The following is a 21,661-nucleotide window of genomic DNA, read 5'->3' as shown; positions in this document are numbered from 1 at the left end:
ATGAATGATCTGAGGAGAAAAAATCATTTCTCTTCTAAAATTCAGTTAAATAAGCTTAAAAACAAGCCCCTCATGCAAGACACTGTCGAAGGTGCTTTACTCATGCTAGACGTGGCTAGCATGAGTAAAGCAAAACATAATTTATTACGGAGAGCGCTGCCGACTAAGTCCGTTAATCTCTTTAGCTGCTTCGTGGTAGAGAGAGAGAGAGCGTCTAAAACTAAACTGCTGTTCCGGGAGCAAACTCAGATAAGGCTGCAATCTTCTGAGTATTACTTTTTCAAAAATTTTTTTAAGTCCTGCAAGCAGGCTAATGGGCCTATAGCCTTTCGGAGCAATTAAATCTTTACCCGGCTTTGGGAGCAGGATAACTTGAGCATTCTTCCAAACACTTGGGAAAATAAGAGATTTCCAGGCAGGCATTTAATATACTTGTAAACTTAGTAATTACAACGGCAGATTTTTATTGAAAAGATTAAAAATGGCATCATGTTCTGAAGTTTTCCTATTTTTCAGTCGTTTAATAAAATTTCTAACTTCACTCGGAGTAGAGAAATCGGCCTTGTTCTTTAGAGTACGCGCTACAAGCCATTCCTTTATAAAGTTGCTAAGGTAGAGGACGAAGTCAGGATTGCATGGGTTCTCATTTGGTGAGAATCGCTCTTCTAAAGAATCAGCTAACACTAGAGCTTTCTCTTTATTATTAAGTGCCGGTTTTACGTCAGAATAAATTGGTTTGCTAATAGTGGAGCTTTCTTTTCAAATTACGAGCAAGCGACCAGAAGGAGTCTTTATATTCATTAAAATTTAGAGTTTTATCTTCCCAATTTTCTCTTCTATAAATGCGAATATTCTTCTTAATTGCTCTGTGTATTGCATTCATTTCTTTTTTTAAGCTGGGATCCCAAGTGCAACTGCAATAATTCCGCAATCTATTACGAGTTTTAACTTTCTCTCTAATATAAGGGGGAAGCCCATCAGCATAACGATGCCTAGGTAACGTTTTAGTTGCATTATTAAGTGCAGAGCTAATTTTCTCAGTTAGCAGGTCGACAGCAGCATCTATATCACAGGTAGTTTTGAGGATAAAGGGTTATTGGTGAGAAAATGGTTGTAGAGTTCCCAATCAGTAATTTTCTTCACAACATCATGATTTTGTTTAGTCATGCCTAGCATGACAAAAAATACATAAATATTCATAAACATAAAAAAAACATTTAAAAAAACGTAAAACACCAAACAGATATGTAAACCGTTAAAAAAATTTACAGTTAAAATTAGAGTTTAAATTGATTAAAATTAGGCAGAAAGACAGATTTTTTGGTGCACAAAACTTTTGGGCCCACTCGGTAAAAAGGCACTGAAGATTGTGCTGAAAGACTTAATCACTGTGCTTCTAAGTTTCAAATGTAAACAAATGGTGGCGGCTTTAGGCTTAGTGGAACTTAAACAACTTTTAAATTGTTGATAATTCTACAGCTATTGCACGCAGATTTACTATAGGCATGAAATCCGGAACATAAAAACAATGTAATTCAATCAGTTTTAAAGCAAAAAATATACAATTTACCAATATACATATAAAAAACTCACTATTAAACTAAATATATTTGGCCGTACTAAAATTATATGAATATATATGCATATATTCATGGTGCGGCCAATTGTAACCAAAAATGGAGGTGCACATCTACATGTTATAGCAGTCCCATATACAAAATTTCAACGTTCTGAGACTACCCGTTTTTGAGTTATACGTGATATATACATACGTACGCACGTACGTACATACGTCACGGGAAAAATTTCTTATAAATCCATTTCGCAATCCGTTTTGGGAAACAGAGTCCTTTATTCTTCCCATGCGTACAGATGTAACACAAAAACATCGTTCAAATAGAAGAGTGGTCAAAATGGATATTTTCATCGAAATACGATATCCTAAATTTTTCGGGATTATAATACTTCTTTTACTTCGTACAAGGAAGTAAAAATACTTGCATAATTTTCCCCTTCCTTTATTGTACGTAGTTTTTCGCTCTGAAAGCTAGTTTATTGATTAATTGTATTCCCTTGATTATTTTTATTTTTATTGTGTATATTCAATCTGTATTTGCATTTTGGTATTAGTAGTTCATTAATTTTATTTTCCCTTCCATTTACTGCTTGAAACGTATTTTGCGATGACTATTCGTTAAGAAACCCGGGCATAGCAGGTGTTCTCAAATTTAAGAAACTTTTCAAACATTTGCTTTCGCCGTACATCTGTTATTTACATTCCAGCTCATTGTAGCCTTATGTGTTATTGATGTGTTCGATCTTTCGAAACCCAGCTCTTTTGTTCCACCTTGTCCTTCATTCCCCCAGTGTCCCTCATAGAGGTAAAAAAGGAAGGAGTGGCCAACCGGCACTAGAAGTGAAGCACTGCTTCGAAGCTTCGGTCACCAGATGGGGAGTTCTTTGTTTACATTCACAAGCTCCCTTGACAGTCTTCTGATAGTATTTCGACACACGACTGTTCCATACAAATCGAAAAAGGGAGACTTTCACATGAAAGAAACATTCATAGTGTGAAAGATAATAGCAATTTGTATAGTTTAGTGACATTTACGCAAAAATCCCATCTTGGTTATTTTTCGATAACTAACAACAGCGATTTTGATTATGAATTTGTTTTATAAAATTCTAAGCTGTTGAACTACAAAAATATAAATTTTAACAAAAATGTTATGCTTAAAGAATGAAAAATACCTTACGGTACCTTTAAAATTGTATACGTCTTTCAATACCCTTGACAGAGTATTCGCTACTTTTATTTTATGTTCCAAACGCCAAAATGTTTTAAATAAAATAAATTTTTTTCACATCCATACATTATTGTAACATGTACCTTTTAAAATTTTTTAGAGGAGAGGCTTTACTTCTGCTCATTTTAAACTCATCATTTTAAATTTATATATCTGAAAAATAATCCCTTTGGGCTTACACGTTTTACTTATTTGGGTTAATTAAAAATAAAATATAGTGAATGCACAGAAATTAAAGATTTGCACATGCCGGAAATGAAAATATGAAATATGTATGGGTATTTATGCATATGCTTGCAAAAAGCATGTATCTGCCTTTAACAAAATACATAAATATTCATTAAACTATTTATAAATGTATTTGAAATGAAGAATTTATTCATTTATGAACAACTGTGAAGAAATCTAATTATTAAATGTATCTAATTTATAATGATTATAAATGTTATCTAAATATATAATAACCTTAATATTGAATTGTAAACATAAATTGAAATCCTGTTCACAAATACGTTATAAAACTATTTAAGCAAGAATTGTTCGTATTGGAAAGCAATCTGTTAAAAGGTATTGTAAAGCAAATGCTATGAGATGCGCACTTAAGAAAGTAATAAAGAGTTTTGGAATATGTATTGTTGAAATTAATGGTAAAAAAAAATCTGATAAGTATAATTAAAAGAATTATTCCCCTTACATTTTATACTAACTCAGTTACAAGTTTTAAATAATACTTTAAAAAAATCCTTATTTTATTCCCTTTGAGAAATGTTCAGAGAAAGTTAAGTACTATTTAAAGTATTTCGCTAATTTCTAATAATTCTCTAATTTAAAATGAACAGAATAGAGCATTAATTATAAATTGACTTATATTTTTCGATTTAAAAGATGCCTCAGAAGCCAAAAAATCATGTCATATTTAAGAAAGTATTTTAGGAAGAAGCTCTATAAATAGAAAAGAAATAATGCATAATTTTAATATTAATAATACAATAAACTTTGATCTTAATTTTTGTACCTTAACCGAATAAAATCCAATTACCTTAAATTTTTTTTCTAATGTAATTAACGAAAACGTGTGAAAATATTTCATTCAAATTAAACCGTTCTGAGAAAACTGTTCTGCGAAAAGAATAGCATTTAATTCCATTCAGAATGAAATGTTGTTTAAAAATATGTTGTTTTCATATACTTAGGACTCTGAAGTGTTGTAGAAAAAGAAAATATATACATTTATATGTATATCTACGACATAACTACAAAATATTTACATCCTTTCGCGTCAAAACCCCGTTGAACTTAATAGTAAATGACTCAATGTTTTGGTCACCACGTAGGGATCACCGGTGCTTCAGAGCAGGGTACGGGAGAAACATGTTTAGGGCTACTCCATCTTACTTCCTACCTCCATGGTGTCACTCATCGAAACTGCAGTCAAAACTCATTAACATGAGGTGTCCCTGGGGCTTAACAAGCTGACGGAGCCAGACACATCGCACAGGGATCAATTACCGTCAGATATCGGTTGAATATCCTTCAGATGCTGCAAGGCTAATATTACTATGTGCTTTCATTGAAATGTTGGTTTCTTTTAACGAGATAACATTGCGATAGTTACCAGTATCCATGAGTATATTTCATTTGTTATGTTTTTACTGCAACCGAGTTTTTCCGAAATTAAACTCCTCCCATAATTCTTCCCTCCGGATTTTCAAACCATAAAATTAGCTAAAAAAAAATGGGGAAATACACGGCAGAAGAAATTGCACTTAAATATTTGTACAAGATAATTTGCAGAAAAATTACAGAAAGCTGAAGATGTTTTATACGAAAAAATATTTTTTAATCGCCTTCCTTTATCGTAATTCTCGCCCTGTTTCTGCCATTCGGATGTCCCATTTTTGTACGAAGAAAATATGTCAGCCGATCTATAACGCACAGGAAAACTGAGAGCCATCTGGAAATGTACGAGACAATTCTCCAACCTAGAAAATTTACTTTAAACGTGGCTACACGCTTAGTTATTAGCCACGTGGTGTCTTTGACTGTCGAGTGTAAATAAAACAATAAACACGCGGACAACGCCACAAAAAAAAAAAAAAAAAAAAAAAAAAAATCATATAATATTTCGCAAAGCGGGAACCTTGTGTTTCAGTGTCTAAGAATGTGTTAAAGGATAAAATATATTCTTTAACTCATTTTTATCTGACTTGTCTAACCGGAAGTAATTTGTTCTAGAAAACTGCGATTGCCATAACTTTCTTATCTTTACGTAGTCTAAATCCAACTTAAATTTAGATTATTCGACTTGAATAATTTTTCATTTTTTAAGGAAATTTGGCAAAACTTTATACAGTTAAATTCAATTAACTTGCCTCAAAATAAAAATTGGTGACGTGCTTCTATACTGGTAAAAAAAAATTGATGTGAACAAACACAGCATAACTTCCTTGCACGGTTTATTAAATTATACATATTTTTTGTTGTACTTTATTAAAATTTATTTCCTCGAATTAGTCTAACTTAATCAACCGATCTCTCAAAGCGAGTTGAAAATGACATTAAAAAGTTCAAATTTGAAATTAAATATCCTGGTCAATTATTATCGTTTGGGAGTTAAACTTCGAATAATTTTAATTTTTCACAAAGAGTATAAAACCTTTCTCAAATATAAGTATAGAAACCTGGAGAAAGTACTAAAAATTAGAGTACGTTATTTGGAACAAAATTATTATTATTAGTCCAAAGGCGCAATTTGCCCTGAAGAACTATTAATTTCGTTTAGGCATTTTGTGTCGAAAACTTTAAAAGGCTTCATAACTTTTCAAATCGTTGCCATCATATATTATCGCCCTGTCTTATATTTAAAGAAATTAAATAATGAGGAATCTACACAAACGTATATATGTTTCTAGCATTGTGATAAAACAACGGTACCTAGAGCCATCAAAATTTGAATAACCTAATCTCCCATAAAATATGGGCATGTGGAAGCCCTAATTTGAATTTGAAATTTGTTTTATTATCGACTTCAAATTTTTTAACACTTAATTTTTGATTAAAAAACTAAACGATTTCAAAGCGAGCAATGGGAACACTGTACGGAAATAAAAACATTTTTATCTCCAGCGCGCGAAACTCTGTATCGGAAATTCTAATGATATGCTCATCTTAAATTTAATTTGGGATATTGCTGTTAAACTGCATTTTATAGTTTGAGTACGTAGAACGTGATATTGATAAATAAAGATAATACACAAAACGTTAAAAAAAAGCCCATTTGAAGGTAATTTAATGTCTTTTTATTTATTTATTTATTTATTTGGCATTGCCAAAACAGGAATATTAGACATATCATGCTTTTAATGCACCCTTATTTAAATTAATCGCATTAACAAATAGAAGAAAAAGCATTTTTACGAACTGTCTTTATCGCTTTTAAAATCTTCCAAATTAAATTTGAAAATATTTTGTGTTTTACTGAATGGCAACACGTTGTGCGTGGAAGGCAAAATTATTTTATTTCCGGCCGCGGGAACTCATTGCGTTCCCAGAGCCAAGTTTGCAATTAAAATTGAAAGATAAATGTTTTAGTAGTATTTCCTTCCATAAGTACGCATCTCATCGATTGTGCTTTACCACATATTTTAAAGGAATTGTTTTACAGTACGAACAACTCTTGCTGAAATAGTTTATAAGGTATTTTTCTCGCCTTCTTAGCTTGCCTTCGTGGTGTAATGGTCTGCATGCTGGGCGCGCATTCCAGAGGTTCGTGGTTCGATTCCCGGCGAGGGCGTTGCTCTTTTTTCACTTCTTCCTCTTCCAAAAATAACCTAATGCTTCTACAAGTCTTATTAACCCTTTGTTGCATACAAATAATTTAGACAAAAAAAAAATTGTATTTTTTCTACTTAAAATAACCTTAGTAATAATAAAAAAATTTAATTTTATTCAAATTTCGTTTTAAATAATTGCTACAGTTTGTTCACTACAGTGGACATGCATACAAATCTCTTCCCAACGATATACGATCATTGCATTTGAAATCATTTTCTGCCTTGTTTACAGTGATCATTACCATCTTCTAAATGGTGAATCTACAACTGACATGTAGATACAGATGCCCCAAAATACCTTCATTTCGTCGATTGTCATTGAATTCATTTTTCTACGATTTTGTAACCTGTACCTCTTGGATTCAAATGTCAAATGTTCTAGAAACTCCTTACCAAACATAAACATTTCCAGTGGTGTTTTGGCTTGATAAGCAGTACATTTGGGTTTCAATTCACTCTTTTCGGTAGATCTTTATCTACCCACTCCACAATTTTCTCAAACTGACATTTAAAATAAAATGTCTAAAATTACTAATTATGAATAAAAAATGGCAGTATAAGAAAATGTAAGCAATATTATATAATATTTACTATGAGAAATTGTACTAATTTGCAAACTGAAGTAGCAGCCATTTTCCAAATAGCAATGCTTTACTTACAGCCATCTATGATCGACAGTTGAAAGTTCTAATAATATAGAATGAATAAACACAGGATTGGAATCTGTGAAGGCATTTACAGAAGAATAAACAAATTTAAACTTTTGTCTACTAGAGTGGACATGATGCAACAAAGGGTTTTAAATATATTTGTCAACTGAATTTCAATTTGTGTTTACAATGCAGTGTTAAGATCATTATATACTTAGATAATATTTATAATCGTTATAAATTTAGATATATTTAATAACTAGATTTATTCATAGTAACATTCCCAGGAGTTTATGAATAAATGAATCTTTCATTTCCAAATACATTTATGAAAGGTTTAATAAATATTTACGTATTTAATTAAAAGCAAATTCATGTTTTAACGAAGATATGCATAAAGGCTTGGATATACTTAATATTTTTCATACGCGGAATGTTCAAATCTTTATTTTCTGCGCATCGTACGCTGCTAGGTGGTCTTATTCCTTCCTCCGCGGTCAAAGGCTAACTTTGGTGGGTTGCAAATTTTTGACGACCAGAAAATTTCCGGCTTCACATTCTGCGTGGTGTGTATACGAGAAATTTTTAATCTAGGGTCCTGAAAAAAATTGGGAGAGCCGGGGCGTACCGCTGTATACGATCTTTGAACTTTGCGGGCCCGCAGCTCCCACTCTAAACGGAGTGCATAAAAGGATGAGTTGTGTACGGCAGTTGTGTCAAACTGCTTGCGGAAAGCAGTGTCTAGCCAGAATTTTTTTAATAAAATAAAAATTATTTGAAATAAATCTTAAATTTCGCTTATTAAATATTTACTAAAATATACGTCAACAACAATAATCATAATAATAATATCACAAAGAAAAAAAATCAAATTTATATTTACTTCCTGTCTGAAATCCAAAGTTTGGTATATGGAAGACATTTTTGTTGGTTACATGCTGTAATTCATGTACAGGGTGTTTCATACTGAATGCGACAAAAGGAAATCATACCTGTGAAAGCTGCAATTACTTTATTTTGATAAATCAAATTTACAATGAAATTATAGTTCCAAGTTTCTATAGAGCTTCTATATGTACCCTACTGGTGACACGTGAAATATCTATGAAGTATTCCGTAATTAAGACACAATAACACGCCGAATAAATACTAATTCAGAAGTCAAACAACAAAAATCAGCGTTATACCTACAAAATTTTCACAGGACTAGTTTCGATGGTTTTACTGAACCATCATCTTCAGCTGCAAAACCGCATTTGCGGTTTTGATTAATGATTCAAGCACTTCATTTACACGTAGCTTCAGTAAGTCCTGCGGGAAATGTAGGCACGATCACTTTGTCTTTAACAAAAACCAATAGGAAAAAATCATAAGTGGTTAGATCCAAAGAATATGTATAGACTTTCTTTGGTTAGATCTGGGGATCTCGGTGACCAACAAAGCATATCGTTTGACCCAGCGCGGCAAATGCCAGTGTGGTAGAGCACCGTCTAGCTACAGAATGAAGCCGGGAACCAATTCCTCCAACTGAGGGAACAACCTATCTGATAGTTGGCTAATGCAACCCCTCGTTTTTCCGCGAAGAAAAGTGGACTAAAAACACAACTGTTGGAAATGGCACAGAAAAAGTTCATCGTTAGAGAATCCCGCTCGTGTTTCATTACATCACGGGGATTTTCCGTACCCCAAAATCGTAAACTATGGCGATTAACCTTGCCAAAAACGAGAAAAATGGCTTCACCCGTAAACACAAGTCTGTTGGCGAAATGATCTACCTCCAACTTACCTTGTAAATTCTCACAGAAAACTTAATGTGCCGGTTTATCGAAAGGTTTTAGCACCTGCACTATCTGAAAGGTGTGTGAACGAAATTATAGTCGTTTCCGCAACACACAGTACATTTAATTCAGAATTCACACGACGCGTTGATTTTGTGGGCCTTCGTAAAACGTCGTTCCAGCGAAAACATTATTTTCATAAACTACCGCAGAATGTATACTCCACCTCACAGGAAACCAAAAAGCATCTGACTTCTTTGAGTTTATCGATAATGTTTTCGCTTTTATGAATAGTACCAAGCTTTATCTCCTTCAGGTAAAACACAAAAAGAGAAACAAATACAAGTTTTGTAATTAATGAAGAAAGTCATCGGTGGGTTAAGAGTTTAGGGAAAATATAACATACTGCTTTTCCAAAAAGGAAAAATAATAACAACAAATTCTCTTTTTGACCTTATGAGGTATTTTTCCCGCCTTCTTAGCATGCCTTCGTAGTCGTAGTGGTCAGCACGCTCGACGCGTAATTGAGAAGTCCGTGGTTCGAGTCCCGACGAAGGCGTTCCTCATTTTTCATCTCTCCTGCTTTTAGAAAAAAAGTACTTAATGTCTCTACAACGTACACTAGGATTTGAAATCATCGTATGATGCTATATGTATTTTAACCTCTAGATTAACTCAGGATGCACTTGAAAGTCTCTTTAGTCAGATTCGAGGGCTTGGTTGGTTTAGTGACCATCCATCACCTAGTGAAGTTTTACTCCTCTTAAAGCAATTATTACTGCCTAATAAGCTTCCAAAATTATTTTCAAAAGTGTGCATAAGTAAAGAAAGCAGCGTTATTAATTCATATTTAACATCAGAATTACTTGAAAGGGCTTTGAAAACTGAGGAGGAAGATTTCCTTTTCCATTAAATAATACTGACGATTTGGATTGGATTATTCAGTTATGGCAAAGCACACGAGGGCTATCTGCCTAAAGGGAGGGATGCCTTCGTGGAGGACTTTCTAAGGGAAACTGGCTGGTATACACGTTACACATGGGGAAAACCACGAAAACGCCCATGCAGCCAGCCCGTTCGCGGGATTCGATCCTCGGACCGAACTACCAGTGTTCAGCGTCTTTACAGCTCGACCGCTGGTGGGTCTGACGATTTGGATTTCATACAGTCTTCTGCTTTGGCTTGAGAATTAGAATTGAATTCCGGCAGACAATTTTCGCCGCAAGAAAAGAAGCATTAACGTATGTTGCAGGTTATATTGCCTACCGTGTGCGGGACAAAGACCCATCATTGGGAACAATATCTAAATATAGTGCTGATGAAACAATATTTTATTCAGAATGGATTAAATTTTTGTCCTTAGGAGGCTTGCTGCATCTTCTCATTCATGGATGAACACAGTTTACGTGTTCGAAAAAATATTTTGGCAGTTCATGGTGCAACTTACTACAATAAGAAGCATGCAATTGGCTCTTTAATTACCAAACTGGAGAAACATTATCCTGAAGTTAATAGAGATGCAATTCGTTTATTTTGCAGAGTACGAACTTTTATTAGGATATGTTTCTCAAACAGAAATGTATATGTTTTTCCTTAAAGGAAAACAACTCAGAAGGTAAAAAAGTGGATTGCTTCGAATGTGGCGGCCAGTAAATAATATTTGAACAGCTTGTACTTGCAGTGCGACTGTGTAAGTAAGTATTTATATCATTTGCATTTCCATATAATATGTTTTAATTTCAAATATTTCTGGATGACATTTTATAAGTTAATAGCATAAAGCAAATTTTAAATGAGAACTAATTTTGTCAAGTACTTGTTAAAGTTATTCTTACTGTGCGCTTTGACACTAATTATTGATTCGATTTTGCGCTAACTTAGCATTCTACATAAAATATAATAGTATAAAACATCAAAGTAATTGGCATAAAAAGACCTGCCTCCTTAACCCTCACTTTTGAAAAATTAAATAATGTTTTGTAGGTACTGTGAGTAAAGCTGTTTTGTCCAAATTAAGGTAACAATCTTACATTTATTTATTTAAATGTAATGTAGATGTAAGTATAAGTTACAAATTGTTTTAAAAATATATAATATTATATTGAATCGGAAGAGAAATATGCCAGTGTAAAATTCACAATTACGCAAAAAAATCAGCTTTAGATTAGCAGACATTTTGTCATATATGTTTAAAACTATGCCAATCTAAGGTAGTTTTTTGATTAATTTTAAATAAATAACAGTTATTATAGTTATCCTAGAAGCGGTAATAGAAGTCTCTCCGTTAGCATGAAGATAAAGAAATTATTATAAATAAACGCTCATTAAAAAAGGGCAAGTTTAAACAAAAATAAAAGTTTGAAAGCTTCCAGATTTTATATTACGCTCAAAGGGGCGTTTCTTAACCTTTTGTGTGTTACCTTTACCTACTAAAAATCATGTTTTTCGCGCTTAAACCATAAAATTCAATTCAACAGCAATATCGCAAAATATTTAAAAGAGCATATCTTTCGAATTTCCGATACAGAGTCTCGCGAGCTGGAGATAAAAATATTTTTTTCTGTACAACATTGCCATTGCTCGCTTTGTAATCCTTGAGTTTGTTAATCAAAAATTCTTTAATGTTTGACAAAGTATGAAATAGATAATAAAAAATTCCAAATTTATGCTTCCAGATGTCCATATTTGAAGGGAGAACTACGTTATTCAAAATTTGATGTCTCTAGGTACCGTTGTTTTTTCACAGAGCGGGAAACATACATACATTTATGCAGATTCTTCAGTATTTAAGTTCTTTAAATACAAGTCAGAACTCTAATATTTGGTGGCAATATTTTGAAAAACGAGTCGACATTTATAGCGAACCGACGCAAAATGACAAAACGAAATTAATAGCGCTTCTGGTCAACTTTCCCCTTTGGGCTAAAAAAAGGGGAGCTTTATGTTAAGAGTAGCGCATTTTATCTATTGTTTTAAAACTGAGTAAGTATTATTATATTTTTTAATGTTAAGTGTAAAATGCTGTCACACGCAGTTCATTTTAAACGCTGGTTCTTCAAATTTAAAACGCTGTTGTGAATTGCATCTCCGCGCTCAGTGCCAACATGAATACGTCTTCCCTTCTAACTAACCTTTCTCTTCTAAGTCCTGATTTAAGTCTATTTTAATACGAATCCGTACGCAGGCAACAAAATGTTTGCGAGTAAATATCTTATATATCTTATATATATATATAATTTATTTACTAAATAATATTGATTAATTGATTATATTATCTCCTAAGTTTAATTAAAGTAGAATGATCTTAAAAGAGTGAATCCATACTAGTAAGTTATATTTTGAAAGATGTCTTGAAGTAACTTGAAAGTAAAATGTTAATAATATTTTAACGGGGATTGGAATTAAATCATCATGAAGAACAAAATTTCAATTGTAAAAGGAATAAATTAAAAGCAAGAATTAAATTAAATGCATGTAATCATTGTCGATGATCGGAAATTAGTTGACTTTTCAAGGGGAACAAACCAACTCCCGTTCAATGAACAATAATTAATAAATAAATACGAAGGTGTTTCGTCTTTACTCGAGCAATAAAGGCTAAGCCAAACCGGCAATTCAAGTCAGGCCAAATATTTCCGTGAATAGAAAGGATTATGAACCAATACTGATATTCAAAGAACTTATTTCTATGAAGCATTTTAGCCAATTTAATTTTGAGTGAAAAGCAATTTCTGCAGTGAATTTCGAAAAAACTCGAGTAACCGCCCCCGACACCCTCAGGCTGACATTTTATGGCGTTTCAATGGTGGTAAGTTTGTAGTCTTGGATAGAAATGACTGAAAGTTTTTTTCTTCGTCGCAGATTTCAGATGCTCATTGGTCATTCCGGTTCTTATAAATTTGTACCTGCGAAAAAAGCTGTTCAGATATAAATGTATACCAAAACAAAATGTTTATCCTCACTGAAAAATTTCGTAGTATATTATCTATTTTTTGACTAGCCGCTACGTGGCCAACCTTCGTCTTGCTTTTAAATGTACCAGAAAAATGCCTAAAGGGAACAACAAACATTAAATTTAAAAACAGCACAAAATTTTACTCTGCATAACAACTTAATGTATAAAATAAATAAATAAATAAATAAAAAATAAACAGAATAAAACAGAAATTTCAATAAAAATGTATTATATATATAAAAAAATTACAATGAAATAAGCAATATCCCTTAACACAAGTATTAATTACCCTAATAAATAAATTAACCAACTTCCTGTTGCAAAATCTTAAGAATTCAAATGGTATAAATGAAGTTAAGAACTTTGTTTCCTAAAAAAAATCATGCAACTTTTTATATAATTGAAATTACATATAATTAAAACATAGTATAACAGAATTTCCATGAAATAAGCAATAAATCTCATATTTTCAAGAGAAAACAGTCAGCAGTCCAGTATCGAAAGCAATGAATAGAAAACTGTTGCCAAAACCACATTTCTAAAAGAATGAAACTATCATCGGAAAGCAATAACCAATCAAAATTGTGCTTTGTGGATGACATAATACAAAATATACAAACCTCTTTGCTATTAGCTAATTAAGAGAAAGGGGAGGAAAAAGGGAAATTCTTTCCGTTGTGCATCGCGAGACACATGCGCGTCAGAATAAGAAGATTGCGATGTGCATGTTGCGTGCATAATTAATAGTTTATCTCATATTTTCAACAGTCAACAGTCCGGTATACAATGAAAAACTGTTAATCAAAACGATGCGATTTCATCAAAAAATATTAAAAAAATCTGATTCAAATTTCGAAAAAAATCGCTTCGAGTTGCACTGGCTCTTGTCTAATAGATGCATCTATGTACCAAATTTCGTAAGCCTGGGTCTATTAGCTTACGTGCAGCACGAACGAAAGACACACACACAGACTCTTTCCTTTATTATATGTAGAGACAGTGGCGTAACTAGACCTCTAGGGCCCCTATGCAAAAAAAAAAAAAAAAAAAAAAAAAAAATCTTGTCCCCCTAATAAATTTACAGTACTAACCGCCCCCTTCCCAAAAATCGAGGTTTCCAGGAGCCAACATTTTGACAATGATTTTTATAAGATTTGGATTAATAGTCAAAAATCTGATATGGACACACATGACTTCCTTGTATCGTCTATTCAATTATACACACTTTTTGCTGCATTTCATTTAAAGTTATTTCCTCGAATAATTTCAACTTAATTACCCGGTCCCTCATTAATACCCGGTCTTAATTACCCGGTTTCAAGGCAAGTTGAAAATGACATAAAAAAGTTGCAAATTTTGAATTAAATAGCCCGGTCATTTTTGTCGTATGGGAGTCTTAACTTTTTCTAATTTATTTTTTCATAACGAGTACAAAACTTTCCCAAGTATAAGAACCGGGAGACCGAATAAAATGTTAAATTTTGTTATTTGTCGGTTTTTTTTTTTTTTTTTTTTAATTTGACGTAGCCAAAACATTTTTCGTCATTTAAAACACTTCTGTATTCTGTAATGAGAAGGTATGACTACGATCAACGCTTGTGAAAATAAAGGCTCGAATAAGGGAGTTGATATATATGTAGATGTACACTGCAATAAAAAAGAGAAGTTCATAAATGGATATTATAGCAGCCCCATGTGCAAAATTTTAACGCTCTACGGCTAATCGTTTTCGAGTTATGCGATGCATATGGTATATACATATATGTACATACATACGTACGTACATGCGAACATACAAGTGTCGAGAAAAATCCATTTTGGAAAAAAAGAGTCCTTTATTTTGTCTGGTCATACAGACGTAACGCCCCCCAACCCCGAAAAATGGTTCGGTTTGTTTTATGCGATTACGGCAAAGCCTCCAGGGTCATCTTTTCTAAGGGAAACTGGCTCGTATACACGATACACATGGGAAAAACGACGAAGGCCCAGGCAACGAGGCCATTCGGGGGATTCGAACCTTGGACCGAACTACCAGTGTTTAGCTACTTTACTCCTCGGCAACTGGTGGGCCCCAGATGGACTCTGGAACTGTCAAAATGGATATTTCCATTGAAATATGATAACTGAAGTTTTTCGTGATTACGATTACTTTGTACACGATATTCTTACAAAGAAATAAAAAAGAGAATTTTTAATTTTATCCAAAAGCTTTGTTTTCAAACAAATACTGCTTAAACAATCAAATAACTCATTTTATGTAGCAGAATTCAAATATATAACAGTGCTTGAGAGCATTTTTATAACGCTATAAGGTATTTCTTCTGCCTTCTTGGCATGCCTTCGGGATGTAGTGGTCAGTAAACTCGGCGCGTATTCGAGAGGTCCGTGGTTCGAGTCCCGGCTCATTTAACACCTCTCCTGCTTTCAAAAATATCCTAATGTCTCTACAACATCGTATTCTTCCAATAATTTGACGTCAGGTAAAAAAATTAGCTAAGTATGTAACCATTGTTACTTTTTACTAAAGTTATCTGGATTTAATCTCCCTAAAACTAACTGAAATTGATTTCATCTTTTACAGATTTTTCCCATATGTGATCAATACAGTAATTTGCTTCCCAATTTTTCTGTTCAATACAGCTTGCGACATGATGAGAACTTATCTCGAGCTTTTTTTTTCTTATGGGTAACGTTTACCGGTGCTGTATTCCTGTTGACCACATCTGTCCTTATTTGAAGTTAACCAACATGGTTCGCAATAGTCTTTGTTAAGTTCAAATGAATAACAAAGGAAAATCTGTCTCTAAAACGGAGTTATTAATCACTGTAATAATGAACAAAAGATTTATTTCGGAAAAAATCGGTATCTTTTCGTCTACAAAGGCCAAAATTTAAAATAAATCCTTTCTTATCCTTTGTAAGAATTTCTGGATAATGACCCAAATCGGATGAATATCTTTCATTTTTTACACCTCTAATAGCATTTGGAATACTTTCTGACCTTTCGTCACTGTTAATGACTGTAGTTGAAATATTTTCTGATAATTCATCTTCTTCAGTGATTTCATGTCGAAATAGTTTTTGGTACATATTTAATTCTTACGTTCCGAAGGTCTTCCCTTCTGCCAAACCCATGAGAGGACTTTCGGCTCGCCGCATATTTAGAGTACCGCCATGCCGCACCGACACTACAAACATCCATGCGTTCCCATGTCCGCGATTCGAACCCGGGCCCTTCGGCACGGCAGCCAGTGATGCTAACCACTATAATGGTTGGGCAGCGAAAGCTCTTCTCTAGAAGGGAATCAAAATAACAGCACATAGCTTTTCTGCTTTGTATTCAGTTGAAGTTATGGTGTATATAAAACACTGTATTCAGCTTTTTTTGTCTGCTTCCAAGAGCCCCCTAACTGTGTCATATGACGCAGAAGGCCCCTGAAAATTTTAAAAAAGACGGATTCTATCATATATCTATAGTATTTATAAAAGAATCCATCGTCTTTTAAGTTTAAACGTATAAATGTAGTTCAGCAGGGCATTCAAGGGCCCCCTAAGCCTTCGGGCCCTTACGCAATGGCATTCTTTCTTTGCATACCCTTATTTACGCCACTGTGTAGAGATAAATACGAATGAAAGTATATAAAACCTTTATCCTCAAATCTTTGGAATGAGATTAATATCAGACTGTAAATTAATTAGCTGCATTTGTAGACTTTCTAAGGAATTATTTACGTTCGTTTTTTAATGGTAATGAAAATAATTTAAATTCGGGCTTTAAATAAATAAAATCCTGACACCTTTGCAACTTCGCTTTGCTACAAATGCATATAACTGATATGTCTTCGTGAGTCGCATAAAACTGCTTCGGGAACCGCCATTTGAAACCACTAATGTAGAGGATCGAAGAATGCGTCCGGAATACGTAATCTTACATTACATTTGCCTGGTGTTGCGCAAGTAAATCAAGAGTTGATTGTCCTTTGATTTTCAACCTTCGCTTAGTGAACAAGAGTGGGAGTTCCAATTCTTAGGCGCAGTTGAAATGACTGTTTCATTTTTGACCGAAAAAAAAGACCAGAGGGGGGGGGGAATCCTTCGCTTTGATAAAAACAGGTGCGGTGTTTTTCGCTGCTTATTCAAGGTCAAGGTCACCATTTCCTTTGGTAGTACCTAAACTAAAAATATTCTAAAATGCGTTCAGCATAAGATTTTGAAACTGTAAGTGAAGGAAAACGCATTAATTTGGGAGTTTTATTACAAAAGCTGTAATCTATTACTTCAAAATAGGTACTTTGAAGAAACCCTCCGTCACTTCGCGTGCCCACAACATTTATTTTCTTCACTTCATTTGAAATTATAATTCAAGGTCAATTTCCATTCATGCGCTTTTCACGACACTAAACACGCTAAACGGTGGGAAATATGTTTTTAAAATTTTTATCGAATGAGCTTTTATTTAAAACTCATAAAATAACAAGTGAACTAAGTAACAGGAGAAAAATAATTTAAAACTTATAAAATAACAAATGAATTAACTAACAGGAGAAAAATAATTTATCATACTATATCTTAACAAGATATAAAAAATTCTATTTACAGAATCAATTTGCTATTTTACATCAGGAGTAGTAAAACCTATATAAATTATAACGATAACTACTTATCTTTTGATTCTTGAAAGTTCGTGAAATTGGTGAAGTTCGATCGTAAGATTTTTATTATTTAGGCTCTCACTCTTTAATTCGTGATATAAAATTGTAGATGTATTTTGTAAAGAGAATTATTTATTCTCTTATTCCCACTAAATTACATTATAAATTATTTTCCCTTTTCAGTTAATCAGTTTGTGATAAGGTCACATAGAGGTTCTTTGTCTAAGATGAACGATTTAAGATTGCAATAGAAGCTCTTTCAGATCCATGGAGGTAGGAAATAAGATGGAGTTGCCCTAAACAAGTTTCTCCCGTACCCTGCTCTGAAGCACCGGCGATCCCTACGTGGTGACCAAAACATTCGGTCATTTACCATTGAGTTCAATGGGATTTGACGAGTTCGGATGTAAATATTTTGTAATTACGTCGTAAATATACATATAAATGTATATATTTTCTTTTTCTACAACACTTCAGAGTCCTAAGTATATGAAAACAACATATTTTTAAATAACATTTCATTCTGAATGGAATCATATGTTATACTTTTTACAGGATAGTTTTCTCAGAATGGTTTAATTTGAATGAAATATTTTCACAAGTTTTCGTTAATTACATTAGAAAAAAAAAAAAAAAGAAAAAAAAAAAAAAATAAGGTAATTCGATTCTATTCGGTTAAGGTACAAAAATTAAGATCAAAGTTTATTGTATTATTAATATTAAAATTATGCATTATTTCTTTTCTATTTATAGAGCTTGTTCCTAAAATACTTTGTTAAATATGACATGACTTTTTGGCTTCTTTTAAATCGAAAAATGTAAGTCAATTTATGATTAATGCTCTATTCGGTTCATTTTAAATTAGAGAATTATTAGGAATTAGCGAAATACTTTAAATAGTACTTGACTTTCTCTGAACATTTCTGAAAGGGAATAAAATAAGTTTTTTTTAAAGTATTATTTAAAACTTGTAACTGAGTTATTATAAAATGTAAGGGGAATAATTCTTTTAATTATACTTATCAGATTTTTTTTTTACCCTTCATTTCAGCAATACACACTCCAAAACTCTTTATTACGTTCTTAAGTGCGCATCTCATAGCATTTGCTTTACAATACTTTTTAACAGATTGCTTTCCAATACGAACAATTCTTGCTTAAATAGTTTTATAACGTATTTGTCAACAGGATTTCAATTTATGTTTACAATTCAATATTAAGGTTATTATATATTTAGATAACATTTATAATCATTATAAATTAGATACATTTAATAATTAGATTTCTTCACAGTACTTTCACAGTTGTTTATAAGTGAATAAATTCTTCATTTCAAATACATTTATAAATAATTTAATGAATATTTATGTATTTTGTCAAAGGCAGATACACGCTTTTTGCAATAATATGCAACAATAATATATGGATGTGAAAAAAATTTGTTTTATTTAACACATTTTGGCGTTTGGAACATAAAATAAAAGTAGCGAATACTCTATCAAGGGTATCGAAAGACGTATACAATTTTAAATGTACCGTGAAGTATTTTTCATTCTTTAAGGATAACATTCTTAAAATCTATATTTTTGTAGTTCAACAGCTTAGAATTTTATAAAACAAATTCATAATCAAAATCGCGCTGTTGTTAGTTATCGAAAAATAACCAAGATGTGATTTTTGCGTAAATGTCACTAAACTATACAAATTGCTATTATCCATCACACTATGAATGTTTCTTTCATGCGAAAGTTTCCCGTTTTTGATTTGTATGGAACTGTCGTGTGTCGAAATACTATCTGAACCGTGTCAAGCGAGTTTCTGAATGTAAACAAAGAACACCCCATCTGGTGACCCAAGCTTCAAAGTAGTGCTTCACTTCTAGTGCAGACTGGCGCCTCCTTCCTTTCCTACCTCCATGTTCAGATCAGTTGTGAAATCCTGTACAATGAGGGGCCTTTGTTAATGATTCGGGTTGAAGCCTGGAAAGCAAAGAATCTCTAAGGAGAAGAAGTAAAGGTTCCCCGGGGAAAATGTGGCTCCGTCAGACCGAAGAGACACATCATGTATATTCCTGAAGCTTACTTTAAAGGGGCAAACCATTCCAAAGCTATCCACCCTCCGTACCTCACTGCGCATGTGCGAAATAACATCAGGAGGCAACAAAGCAGCATCAAAGAATGCAGCATGCCGTCGGCCATGTTAGCAATCTTTTACCACGTTGTTCGAAAACGTTCTTTGTTGTTGTAGTCAGAGGTACTTGGTTTTAGCTATGTGAAATTCTTTTAAAGACTTTTTAAATGTAATGCTGTAAGTGAAATGGTTTTGGCTATTGCGTGAAAACTTTGCTCTTGGTTTTCACAATGGTCATTCCAAATAATTGTTTAAACGTTTTCATGGTAATTTGTTTTTAAAGTTGTTGTCGGATAATTATAATGTATTTCAGTGTTTTCAATTTATTTAGGGGTGCCTTTAATTGTCTTTAAATATTTTTTTCTGTTTCAGTTAGTTATTGCAAATTTTGCTTTTAAAATTTCACTGTAAAATTTTTAACTATGGATCCATAAAAATTTATTACGTTTTGTATGGCATGTGTTTTCCCCCCTTTTTAAGTTTACAGAAGAAAAGAATTAAGAAATTTATTTCATTTAAATTTTGTCTTCGTACGACTTGCTGTTTAAATTGAAAGTAAAAATTGGACAGGATTTCTATAATTCGCCCCAAAATTCCAACTAACATCCTTTTGCTCATAAAACTCCAGAAATGTATGAAAATAAAACATTTTGAGTTATTTCAAAGTAAAAAATTTACTGTCTCCTCGAACTGCGCTGTTTAAATTTCACCCTGCGCTGGTGTTTCACTGCATAGCCGTGGCGAAACGGGTTTACATTGCGTCTATGGAAGCTTTCATTCTTCTCCTTAGAGATTCTTTGCTGGAAAGTCACTCCAATGGACAAAGAGATAAAAGAAATGTTTTCATCAGGGTCAGGAGATGGACACTTTTGTTATGTACAAGTAAAAGAATCTTCCCCCTCCGGGAGTTCAGCGCAGGTAACTACACAGTGGTAACTAAATTATCATTTCTCGTGTATAATGCAATAGAGCATTCTTCCTGTTGACAAATTTCTGAAATTACGGGACTGAATGTATTCAAGTCCACATGGTCTGGATATGCACTTGTTAAATGTTTTTATTTTATTAAAATTCATGTTATTATTATAACTTGAGTTAGAAGTTCATTTCAACCCTGTATTACAAACCGGGGTTTGTGTAGTGGTTTCGGCCTCTACACTGCAAATTTAAATAATACATAAACTTCACTTAAAATACTTCCTTTCGCTCTATCCGATGGTGCAAGCAATGAAATTCTGAGAGTTTGAGTTTGTTGCTTAAATAAAATATGTACGAAAAACATTAAATTTTTAAAAATCTAAATCAAATTTTGAAAACATCGCTTTTGAAAACCACATTACCACATCGGTTTTGAAAACCACATTACATTGTCATCCGTACTCAGTCTTAAAGAAAGTTTGACTTCGATACAAACATTACGAGCGAGTTAAATAAGAGTTTAATAAAAGAGCGATTAGATTTAGAAGAAAATATATAAAAGGGTCGCCTCATTACAAAAAAATTATCTAAAAATAAGATTATATATTAGTAATGAAGCAGAAACTCATCGTAATAAAGCAAATTTAGCAATATTCAGGGCACAGAATGTTGATTCATATTGAAAAGCAAACTTGGCAGCAGAGATAGATTAAATATTCATCTTTATTTCAGCTGACGCCCCAATTAACTTGTCTGCCTAGTTTACATTTTTTTTACTGTTGCGATAAGAAGAGAGCAGCAAGGCAGCATCTTAGCGAAAACAGAGGTAAAAGCAAAGCAAATATGCAGATCAAAATTATAATTTAAATTAGCAATAACTCCTTAATTCTTCATTTTTAATTTGGGCATTTCCCCTTTCTATTCTAAAATTGGTAACA

Source organism: Stegodyphus dumicola, chromosome 8 (genome assembly GCF_044657685.1).
Source record: "Stegodyphus dumicola isolate Sdum_Otavi_A_Nest chromosome 8, ASM4465768v1".
Lineage (NCBI taxonomy): Eukaryota > Metazoa > Arthropoda > Arachnida > Araneae > Eresidae > Stegodyphus > Stegodyphus dumicola.
This window is presented reverse-complemented; position numbering follows the sequence as displayed.